Here is a 12,665-nt window from a genome sequence, read left to right on the forward strand (position 1 = left end):
TTCTTTCAGTGAACATTCTTGCGCACTTACCTTTTTGTAATAATTTTATTTTAATGGCCAAGTTATGTTCAGTCTTGTTTGCACAGATTGCTTTTGTGTGAAACTCCATTCAAACTTAGTCAAACTTAATTTACTAAAGTAAAAAAAAAAAAAAAAATTCACAGAAATCTTAGTCAAAAAATGTGGTATGGCATATGACTTCTTTTAAACAGCACTGAGAGCTGACTGGGAGAACTATGTTTATGCATATTTATGAATAAAAAGGAAACCAATTCAAAATTGTAAGTAGGTATAAGAAAAACTCTGGTTTCTGGGATTTTTTGAGCAAGCAGAATTCTCAGCAAGGTCGTGGCTCTATCCACCAAAATATTTTCAATGTTTATGGAGAGCAATGAGAATCCCTATTGAAAAGTGAAGAATGGAATAAAATTTACAATTCAAAAAAATACTGTAAGGCATGCTTTAAATCCACAGCGTGTTTGGGGATCTAACATAGCGAGGCCTTGACTGCCTGTTTCTCATAAGCTACTCATCCAGCGTAAAAGTTTTTTTTTTTTGCACATTTTTAAGCTGTCACAGTGACCATGACTGTTAAGTTACAAAACGAACACCAAAGAAAATGGAAGAAGAAAAAAGACCCATTTTGGTTTAAGCATTAAAACCAAATCTGAATGCAATCGACAATTCTTTTTCTTCACAGTTACTTTCAGGTTTTTTTTTTTTTTTTTTAATGGTTCACATCTTGTCTTTTTTGTAAATTGACAGGTCACTGTGAACTTTCGTATGAAAAAGAGCTGAAGCTTTCTACATAAAATTTCAACAGCATACAGGACTGGAACAAAATGAGGGTGAGTAAAAGACAAATTTTATTTCTATATGAATTTGTCAAGAGTTGATTTTTAAATAACTAATAGACTAGCCTTTAATATATATATACACACATTAGTTTACTCTTGTTCCAAATCCAGAACTTCAATTTTAAAATATGAAAATTATGGCGAGACACTGCAGGTGAATAGGCTAAAAAAAATTAACTAATAGTTATCACCTTACTTACCAAGTTGATTGATTACATTGATAATTGCAAACATTTTTTGTATTACAAGTTTTCTAAAATGTTATATTTAAATATGCAAATGAGGCATTATTTAATGAAATATGTGCTAATTTGCATAAATTTCTAGTACAAAAATCTAAACACAGGATGAAGTCAGTTTCAAAATTCTTGTTTAATTTTTTTTTTTTGACATATTAGAGTTAAATGTTTTTACAGAAGGAATTCTGGGTATCTCTTTTTGTCACTCCATAATTCAGAAAATACTTTGAACAGCTAAAAAACAATATATTTTCACCATTTTTTGGGGAATAAAATGTAGTATATATTCAAGAAAATTATATACGAACAAATCCCTCTGTAAAAACCTTCAGAATATAGACAGGAATAAATATGTAAGGTTTGGTGTGTGTAAGTGCCACTGAAGTGGAGATTTATGGCTCAGAGTTGGAGAAAAAACTCATTTGAGAAAACGGCCTTTAAAAATATGTATTGTAATAGAAATCTATTGACACAAATAGATAAAGTCCTATAAAAGAAACACTTAACAGTGTCTTTTGGATGTTTTCTTTCCATAAGTCTGAAAAAACACTTTATGAAAAGCCAAAAAGCCCAAAATCTGAATATTGACAGGTGCATGAAAAAACTGTTTTTGCCTGAAGTGTCTCCCCTTAAAATAAATAAAGATTAAAATAATTATCAATGCTGTCTGAGAACTTTATCATTTTTACACAAATTGTGAATACCCTTTTTTGCCATTCACAGCACAACAAATAAATTCTGTGTAATTAATTTTTTGAAAGGTAATGCACTTGTTTAAAGTGGAGACAGAGTGTCAATGAAGAGCTTGAGATGAAGTATAAGACGTGATGTGAGAAGGAAATAAAAACAAATCACTGTAAACATAACATACAGTATTAGCAGAATATTTATATTATCCATAATTTCCAATCAAGCTGATGTCTAATTTTGTAAAATGATGGAAAAAATGTGAAAATAATATTCAATGTACACTTAAAATAAAGGTTCTTTATTTGCATATTTGGTTCCATGGAGAACCTAAAACATCAACAAAAGGTTCTTTATAGTGGACAAAGGTTCATTAGATTTTTAAAAGTGTTCTTCAAACTGAGAGAAAAAAAAAAGGATGTTCACTGAAAGGTTCTTTGGGGAACTACAAAAGGTTATTCTATTCTAGTAGGCTAGTTGAAAAAATAAAAAAATAAGGCCCTGTGGACTTTTAGAAATTAAACACTCCTAAAAGGCCACATATTCTTCTCAGACATTTGATACTTCAATCTAAATGTAGAAGTATAGAAGTTCAGTAGAACTTTCCTTAACTGTTGAGCTTATTTTACCTCCACTTGACATCCCAATTATGAGTCTTCCAGATAGGTCAGCCTTGTCAGAGCAACGTGACACATTTGGCAAACCTCTAATTGCCTTCATCAGCCAGTGTGACCGGCAGTTCACGCCTCAGAACCCCGCTTGCGACTCGATCTCAGTGACTCTACACATCCGTTTCAACTTCTGACAGCATACACACTCCTCCAGCTGAACCACTGCATATGAATGCCACATAAAACAACAAATCTGTTGTGTTGAATTTGTTTGATGTGTCACAGATGCCCGTTTTCAGACGCTTGCATCATTCTGTCATTACCAGAACAGCAACTGAAAAAGAATGAGTTGAGTTGTTTACCTTTGTGGCATCGTCATCGTTGTTGTTTACATTGAGGAGGCTGGTGTTTTTGGATTGACGCTCGTCTATGAGATTCCAGATGCGTCCAATGGCGAAAATAACTCTTTTCGTGGTTTTAGTACAGAATTAAACGGGGGAAAAGTGTCTTTGACTTGTTGAGGACGGAGGAGTCGGGAACTGTGCGCGGAATATACAATAAACTGCCTCGGCCCGGTTGCTGTGGTAACTAGAGCACACCGCCACGTGAATGTGCGCTCGCGACTTTCCACAGAAGAGCGAGAGACCTTTGGGAATGTGGGAGGGCTGATGTCAGTGAATACTGAGAGTGCACATCTTAAATTATACCTGGATCTGTCTGCGCAGCATACCAATATGTGATATTTTTATAACTCCGGATTCCCAGGACTCCGGAACGAGCCGGTGAGTGAGCTCGCGCTTCACTGCACAAGCTTCGTTTGATTCGCCGTCTAATGAATTGTGACGCGATTTGATTCAAAGCAAAACACACGCACAACGTTTAGCAGATAAACCTCTTTTTAAGCCTTGAACGTCGACAGATGTTTTCTCTGGAATCTTCTTTGGATTAGTTGAACATTTCACTCATGTTTTGTTTGTCTCTCACACGCATAAAAAACAAAGGGGCCGCTGACAATGTGAATTCAACATGTTTCTCTCTCAGTAGCAGGCTGTGAATAATTAAAAACTCAATTCAGACACATAAAGCTTACTAATTCCAGCCCTGTTCACTTCAGACTCATTCACTATGCCTTTTATCTGCTGTGCAACACAAAAAACATAGACATCATAGATTTAGATAGTGGACACTACAGGGAATGATTTTCTCACAGGCTTAATAGGAATATTTTCAAAGAGAATCGCAGATAAATGTCTTTATAAGAGTTGCTAAGACAATCAGACTCTCTTTGGCTCAGTGCTAATGTATTATCTAAATCAATGCAGCAACTTTTTCTTTCTTTACACAGAGTTTTCGATAAATATTTGACAACGATCGCTTTCTTTTGTAGCTGATGAAAAACATTCCGTAAACAAGTTAAAATGAAATTGGTCCATTTTTTTCTGTGAAAACAAACAACAGCAACATTGAGCTTTAGATTGTAGAAGAACAGTCTTTCAAAGATTTTGATGCAGTCATATTTGAGGTCATTAAAATATGACAGTGGTGGGATAGACAGGGGCCCTTTATAGCTGGATAGTTGTTTGTGTATGCTGAAATCTCTGTAGCCCTGATTTCTCAGATTTCTTTGTTTTTGCAGTTAAAGGAATAATTTGTCTAAAAATGAAAATTGGCTGAAAATAAATGTAGATGAGTTGATCCTCTGAAGTGAATGGGTGCCATCAGAATTCTAAACTTAAGATATATATATATATTTTTTTTTGCAAATCTGTTTTGATGATGAAACAAACTCATTCTGCATTCTGGATAGCCTGAGGGTGTGAGTCAATATTCATGAAATGTTCATTTTTGGATTAACTATTCTATTTTAAATTACTTTTGAAGAAAACATTACTTTTGACTTGTGATTTGTAATTCACACCATTATTTTTATTTATTATTTTCTTTATTGACAAATTGCAATGGAATAGAAATTAGGAATAACACAATGTACTGTAATGTGTTATTTTTAACTATACTATTTCTCATCACTCTCAGTGTGGCAGGATTGATCCATGCAATTCAGTCCATCCATCCACACTGTTCCTGCATCTCTGGCTTCAGCCATCACCACACTAGATGATCTGGATTGAGTTCTGATGAGATAAGCTGCTAAAGCTGATTTTAGATCAGCATCATCACACAAACTGATGTAAGTAGGGGGTCTAATCCTTGATGTTTGCTTGTGTGATACTGTTCCAAAACTACCTTCATGTATAGTTCAGCCCAAACATGAACATTCATCATTTATTCACTCTTAAGTCATTCCAAACATGTATGAATTCCAAAATTTTACATTGTACGTCATCTGTAATTCATTTTTTAATCTATAATTACCCCTTAAACCTAACCATACCACCAAACCTGCCCCTAACCTTACCCATATCCCACCACAATATTCCAGAATATCATAATTGAGCAAGGAAATAAGAACAATTAACTTATTTTGCTTAAATGAACATGAATATGAATAATATATATATATATATATATATATATATATATATATATATATATATATATATATATATATATATATACTATCCTTTTTTCACCACTGATTTGATGCATTATGTACTCATGGTTTCAAAAATGTTTTACATAGACTGTTACTGGCAAACACAGACTGCTTTCCTCTATATCCCACTGAACTGAACGTCTTTCATCTGCTGGCATGAGCAAGTCAAACTTTTCTTGCATCAAAAGCATACATTTGCCACTGAGATCTCTAGTCACGTCCACTATATGTATATGGAAGTTCAAACCAAGACGGCAAAGAAAAACATACTTTTTTGATCTTCAAACACTAGTGAAGGAACTATCTGAGAAATAGAGGCTACAAAGATTTCAGTATACACAAATGACCATCCAGCCATAGAAGGCCCCTGTCTATCCCACCGCTGTCATCGCTAGATGAAGGTCATGGACAATAACAATCAAGTGTATGTCATTATTTTATTCAACAAACAAGGAGAAGATAAAGAAGTAAAGTGAAAGAGAGAAAGAGTGAGATGCATGTAAAAAGGGTCCCACCTCCTCCTTTCCCCCAACCTCTCAGACCAGCGGCCTCCCCCACCACCTTTTCTGCACTCTCATTTATTTCAATTTGTCATGCTTGCTCCCCCCTCTGCGGGAGAAGCAGTCGGCAGCAGGGAGAGATGGGGAGAGAAATTGGTATCTCCGCTCACGCCATAATGAAACACTTAGATGCGAGCAGAGCTATGCCTCCGCATTAGCAGCGGCGATGAAGGGAGATGGCTCGCGGCACACAGCCCACTCCACCTAATACCTCTCTAATCCAGGTCAAAGTGGGACACTTCTTCTCCTTAATCAGTATTGGCACCTTCTTTTGGAGGATGTATTTATGGTATGAAAGGTCCAGCTGTGGAGCCACTGCAGCTGATGCCACAAGCAGCTCTTTTTCTGACAGGGAATGGAAAAATAAATCATGGCTTTGCATTTGTATAGTGCTGGAGATCAAGGACAGGTGCTGAGATTGAAAATCCTATTGGTATTTCAGAGCTAGTGTGTTTTATTGAAGACTGAAGATATAAAATGTTTGTGAGAAAAACACTGGGGTAAATAGCCATCAGACGTTAATAACTTCATCTATTACGATTGTTTTCAGGCTTGGAACAGTTTTATACCCATCATAATAAGTGTTGTAAGTGGTGCCCTAACCTGGAATGGAAATGTTACAGGGTGTTTTGCTGGCTGTGGTTGTCAGATGGCCTATACAGCAAGTCTTTCAGAGTACTAAGTTAGATTTCTCACAAGTGGAAGTCATCATAGTTGAGTAAACCTCTATAGGTGTGAGTGGAAATTACAACAAATAGAATTGATGCATTCACATTTGCTCCAATAGTAAAACATTATCGCATTTCTATGACCGTACAAAAAAGAAAAGGGTCGGGGATATAGGATTAATTTGGTCAGAAGATAAAAAAGATGTCAACTTTTCTGTCACTCCCTCAGTTGTTGTATTAAACCACTCACACAGCAGTGCAAACTACTTTTCTGTCATTTCATTTCAGGGTAATTTATCACAAAGTATAGTGTTAAATGTACATTAGTCTAAAAATAATAGAAATGAAAAAATTTTTAACTTATATATATATATATATATATAATATATATATATTTATATATATATATATATATATATATAGGATGTTAATATCTGTTGAAATGCATCATCATAGTCTGTACAGAAAAAAGGGTCCATGATGTTTCAGTCTTTAATTCACTATTTTATTATAAAAACAAACTTATTTAAATAAAATTTAAGATGATGCTTTTATCCAAAGTTGACATTCAAATAAAGAACATTTTTTTATTGTTGTTTTATTTTATTCATGCATTTAATTTTTTGCTGTGATTATACACTTGTTAATTATGAATTGACTTGTATATTGTAAGAAATATGCCATGATAGGTTGTGAATTACAGTAAGTTACCTTAGTTACCTTACTAAGTACCTTAGATTTTACCTTAGAAATGTAATGTAATGCAGTCACTGTATTGTCTGTGGCCTTGTGTGGCCTATATTTGTAATAAAACTGTATAGCAATATAAGATTTTTATTTGTTAAGATGGATGGATGGATAATTTAATAATGAATAAAAAAGTTAATTAGCTAAAAGTATAAGCTATTTATGATTGTCACTTTCTGAAGAAAAGGTCATTTGTACATGTTAAGCTATTATCCAAATGTTAATGAAAAGAAGAAAATAAAGCTTTTAGATGTTAAACAGCATATGGGATTGACATAGATCAAACTCATCTTTGGTAGCTCCTTTTAAGACATTTTGAGTAAAACAGCTTTGTATTTAAAGACATTTGTTTTACTGAATACAGAAATTTGTGCATCAACCATACTGGCCTAAGTCTAAGAAGGCATTTTGGTCCCCTAACTATGCCTCAAATCTGTCTTTCAGATGTTTTTCATCTGTTTTGCCAGGCAGATCACATAGGAAACTAATTGCATACCTCTCCTCAACAAGCTACGTGATTTGAGGAATCATTCATGTCTGTAGCAGATTAAGTTTGATAAAGATGCATACTATGAATAGAAAATCTTTTTCACATTCTTACCAGTTCACATCAGCTGCTGTTTTGCTGGATATGACTCCCAGCTAGTTGTGTTTTTCTGAAGCTTTATCAGTATTTTTAAAGCATGATGAAACTAATGCTTTACTTTTGGCATGCATTGATTTTACTCGACCTTCAAGACTGAATTAAACCCCACTGCTCTGCAAAAAATAAAAAATGACTTTAGACTTAAAGTATTACTTAAAAAAAAAGAGCAATATGACTTCTAATAGCATGCTGTCAAGCTGAACAGAAAATTATATACAAGTTTCATGGATTTTGTCACAATAAAGGCACATGGGTGTGGTTGACTGAAAATAAAGCCTTACGTTTGGTTTGATTCATCATCCAGATATGTAATAAACTTCAGTTCCACAAAAGATTCACTGAAATAAATGGTCAGATGTGCATTAAACATTAAAGTTTTGACAAAGTTCAATTAGATTTGGGGTGAAATCAAACAATGGTCCGAACGCTTGTAAAACAGCGTTTGTGTAAATTGTTTTTTAATGAATGCCTTTTTAACAGCTTGAATCCTTTATTCTGTCATCACTGGACACACTTTATCTCTAGTCTAATAGCCACGAGTGCAAAGTGCTCAATAAAATTCCTCTGAAGCTGCCACGGCTCTGTCAGCGCTGACTGGACCTTCATTAATTCCACTCTGAAATCGATGGCTTCTCTTGTCACGGCTTTGCAATCAGTGCCATTTTTCCCTTTTTCTCCCCTCTCAGTGGTCTATATGGTCTGCAAGTTGGTGAGAGGAAGAGCAGAGAAGTGACAGAGGGGTCGGTCAGCCATAAGCAATACGGTCGTGAGTGAAGTGTGTGTCCAAAATGGGAATACACCTCATGTTACCTTCAGCTATCTGACCCCCACCATTTCTCATTACTGTCACAGTTGTTTTGTCACAGGAAAGGCTGGACAAAACAACTGTGGATGTACACTACTGTGCAAAAGTTTGAGGTCAGTAAAATAATAATAAAAATAATAATAATAGTACTTTTATTCAGCAATTATGCATTGATCAAAGGTGACAATAAAGACGTGCATTTATAATGTTACAAAAGATTTCTATTTCAATTAAATGTTATTATTTCGAACATTCTATTCAAAGAATCCTGAGAAAATGTTTTAAAATGTTACTTGAGCACCAAATCAGCATATTAGAATGATTTTTTTTTAATGTATTTTATTTATTTATTGTTATTTTTATGTGACACTGAAGATTGGCTGCTGAAAATTCAGTTTTGGCATGACAGAAATAAAATATATTAAAATAGAAATCATTTTAAATTGGAACAATAATATTACTATTTTACCTGTATTTTTGATCAAATAAATGCAAAATTGATGATCAAGAGACTTTTTTCAAAAACAATGAAAAGTGAATAAAAAAAACATTATTAAATCTTTTAAAAATGCTTGAAACTTGATAATACAGTAAGTTGTAAAAAAGTAAGATAAGTAATCAGATGTTTTCAAAAATAATGTAATTTTGCATAGTTACAGTACTTAGGCTGGCAGAATAAATTCAACTTTTAAAATATTTATGCTGAGTTTGAATTTACACCTGATGCTCAATTTTAGGAGAACCTCTGATTTAAAAGATGAACAAAATGTGAAGTTGTAAGGTGCAATGAAAGAGATGAAAAGGGTAAAAGAGAAAAAGGAGGAGGTTAAAAAGCGAGAGAGAGCCCTAAGTGTAATTTGTCAGCTGTCGTGCTCTCATTTCGGTTTGATGTCACCCCATTACAGTATTTGTCAGTGGTATTGTCTGCTCATGACAGATCCATAATTTCAAAAGAATGATCACACAGAATGCTTAATCGTTCTCTCTCCTCTGCCGTTTCTCCGTACCAAACGGACAAACTTCTGTGGCATTAGCATCTCTGTGTGTCACTGATCATTCATTAGGACGGTATTATTCCAATGCAGGGTCAATCTAACTCTCACCACAGGCTGTCAGGAGACTCGATCAATGTATAATTATATCTGACCACCGTCATAAATAACCCAGCTTGCAAGTTCAAGGTTGTGCTTAATTGTGTCATTCACATTGCTCATGCGCTATTATGCTCCTGTTGTATTAAGCTTCAAAAGCTGGTCTTGAGTGTGATGTTTAGCATGCGAGCAATGGATAGATGTATGAATGGGATTTGTAGCCTGAGGACTAAAAAATAATCTTAGAGGTAGTTTGATTAGTCACATATATTATGGATACTTATAAGTAGCTTAGAGACAGAATGACAAAGTTGTCTGTCTATCATGCAACAAAGCTATTGGGTCAACCGATAGTGTGAGCTGGGGGGCGGGAACCTTCTGAAGTATGTGACCAATGGCAGACGGCATATTTTTTTTTTGTTGTTGTTGTTTTTTTTGAATCTGTTTTTGTTTTCATATATGTGGATGTCGGAATTCTTCTTTTTTATTTTCCACATTGCATTAACTAGAATAAATCAAGCACAATAGTATAAAAATGAGTCAAAATGACATTTTTATACAGCGCATCATTGTTGCCATGGAGCCTTATGCTGACCAAGGACACAGGCTCAGGTACTTCCAAAAGCCTCTGCCACTGTAGTGCACTTCTGCAAAGAAATGAATCCTGAAATTTGGTTAGCAAAAAAGTCACTGCAATTGTGTGGTTTGTGAGGTGAATTACGCTTTTCACAAATGATTGAATGTATGATTTTCTCCAGGTTTATGATAAAACAACTGCATTGAGAGCTGAACATGACAGAGACCCACAACACCTTGTTTTTATATAAACATAAAAATCTCTGTCTACAATATACAACATAATTGATGTAATGCTAATATACCAACTTTTAAGATACAAAAATCTGCCTTGTACAATTATAATAATACACTGACAGCCACTATAAAAAAAAAAACACAAGTGGTAAAGGGAAAGCCACGTGATGAATCAAAGCTTGTCATAAGTCACTTTTACACACTCTGAGGTAAATACAGTACATATGAAAGACTGTTTCCTCCACTGAATAAAAATAAATAAATAAATAAATAAAAAAATTAATTGTGACTTTTTTTCTCACAGTTGTGGTTTTACATCTTATAATCCTGACATTATAACTTCCAATTGTGAGGGAAAAAAGTAAGAATTGTGAGATATAAAGACAGAATGCGAAGGAATGTCAGAATTGTGTGACATAAAGTTACAATTGGGAGAAGAAAAGTTAGAATTGCGTGATATAAAATTGCAATTCTGCGGAAAAAAGTGAAGTTTTTTTTTTCTTGCAAATGCAACTATTTCTCGCAATTCAGACTTTTTTCTCACAATTGCGAGTTTATATCATGCAATTCATACTTTATAACTCACAGTTCTGACTTTATATCATGCAGTTCTGAGAAAAAAAGCACAGAATTGCAAAATGTAAACTCTCAGTTGCAAGGAAAAAGTCAGAATTGCGAGATAAAGACACAATTATTTTATTTATTTTTTATTCAGTGGCAGAAACGGGCTTCCATAAATTAATATATAGAAGCTGCACACAAATACAAAACACCATCATAGTAACAAACATGACACTTAAATAATGCCATAAACATTAATTTAACACCATAGGATGTAACACAAAACCGTAATGTACTTAAATGATAAGAAATAATTATTTCAATCAATAATCTTAAAATCTGAAACACAGGGGATTCAGTTTATGGTTTTTCGCTGTAAGATGACTTATTCTTTTTCACCTCCAGAAACAGTTTTTTTTTTTCTTTTCATATTATGGAAGTAATTGGTTGTTATTATAATGTGTGTTTTTCATCATTATTCTTATTATTATCTTTTTTTGTGAGCAGAAGAAAGAAACTCATACAGCTCTGGTACAACTTGAGGGTGAGTAAAGGATGACAGAATTTTTATTTTTGGGTGAACTATCCCAAACAGGTCTTTACCGTAGCATTTTTTTTTGTTTGTTTGTTTGTTTTTTTAATTTTCACTTTTAAGATTGCAATCATGCTTTACAGTGCAGTTTATGTTTACAGTCTGACTTTTGCTGTTGCTATGACCTGTACTATAAGTTCTCTTATGGTGTCAACATGTCAGCTGGGATTACTGGAGCATACTAGAAGGTTCACATTATAATCGCCAGTGTTCCCGCTTATAGTCTTTCTTTCTTAATGAGACAATTGTGTAATTGCCTAGTGATTTCAGAGGGTAATAGATTAAACTAATCCTCTCAACAAAATATCTGTGTTTCCTTCTTGCCAAGAAACTTTCCTATTACCAGCTAAAGCCCATTAAATTGCACTGTTGGATTTACAAATGTAATCAATAGATAATTGTCTGGGGCTTCTTTCAACCGCATACTGATGGCAGACCACCCGCTGCTTTTGTATTTTCTAATCTAAAGTCATTTTTTCTCCTATATTACCACTTATGCATCTCCTGTCAAACACGGACAGGTGTGTGTTTCTGCGTGTGTGCTATACAGTCCATATTAATGAAGAAAACTTCAGTGTTGGTCCATTGCGAGCACTGATTTTTCCTGCTCATTTACTGCGCTCATTTACGGTTCATTGAAATACATTAAACACACCAGTGCTGCTGGATTGAACTGGGTCAATTCGATTTTTATTTCGCCAGTTGAAACGATGAACCCAAATTCTATTGCTTCTCTAAAATGAGGTTATTTAATTCATCTCTCGAGCCCACTGAAGATGCAGTCCTCCTCATCAGATAGATCTATCGATGGACGTCCCACCCCAGAGATTTATAATGACTGTGAAATGTGTCAGTCGTGCTGTGACCTGATCTGGTACTCCAGCACAAGGGGGGTCAGGCAGCAGCGTGGAACCGGCCGCTCTGCTTGATTGGGGGTAAAATGAAATCAGAGAGAGTTGCAGTGACACGGTTAGCCTGGCCTAACTGACTGTGATTAACTCTTTCTAACCTCAGACCTCCAGTTCTTGGACTTGACCTTTGACCTCCTGGGGCTGTAGGGGGAAAAAAAATCACAGATGGAGTCTCTTACACAAAAGATTAGCTGATCACAAATTTGACAAATCTTAAAGAGCAGGTCAAATGGGTTTTCGAAAAATATCTGTAACATGTCACTCGGTGGTAGAGCATTGTGTTAGCAGCGCAAAAGGTTGTGGGTTCAATTCCCATGGAACAC

At 34.7% G+C, this 12,665-nt stretch overlaps 1 long non-coding RNA gene across 8 annotated transcripts in view; it reads left to right on the forward strand.

Moving 5' to 3' along the window:
• Positions 1-3,043: 3,043 nt before the first annotated feature.
• LOC109083764 overlaps positions 3,044-12,665 on the forward strand; it is a 60,390-nt gene continuing 50,768 nt past the window's right edge. For all 8 annotated transcript variants that reach the window (XR_006158202.1, XR_006158201.1, XR_006158198.1 and 5 more), the window contains exons 1-2: positions 3,044-3,176; positions 4,429-4,582. This is a non-coding gene — a long non-coding RNA (uncharacterized LOC109083764). The remainder of the gene's footprint in view (positions 3,177-4,428; positions 4,583-12,665) is intronic.

The sequence above is a fragment of the Cyprinus carpio genome, chromosome B23 (assembly GCF_018340385.1).
Source record: "Cyprinus carpio isolate SPL01 chromosome B23, ASM1834038v1, whole genome shotgun sequence".
NCBI lineage: Eukaryota > Metazoa > Chordata > Actinopteri > Cypriniformes > Cyprinidae > Cyprinus > Cyprinus carpio.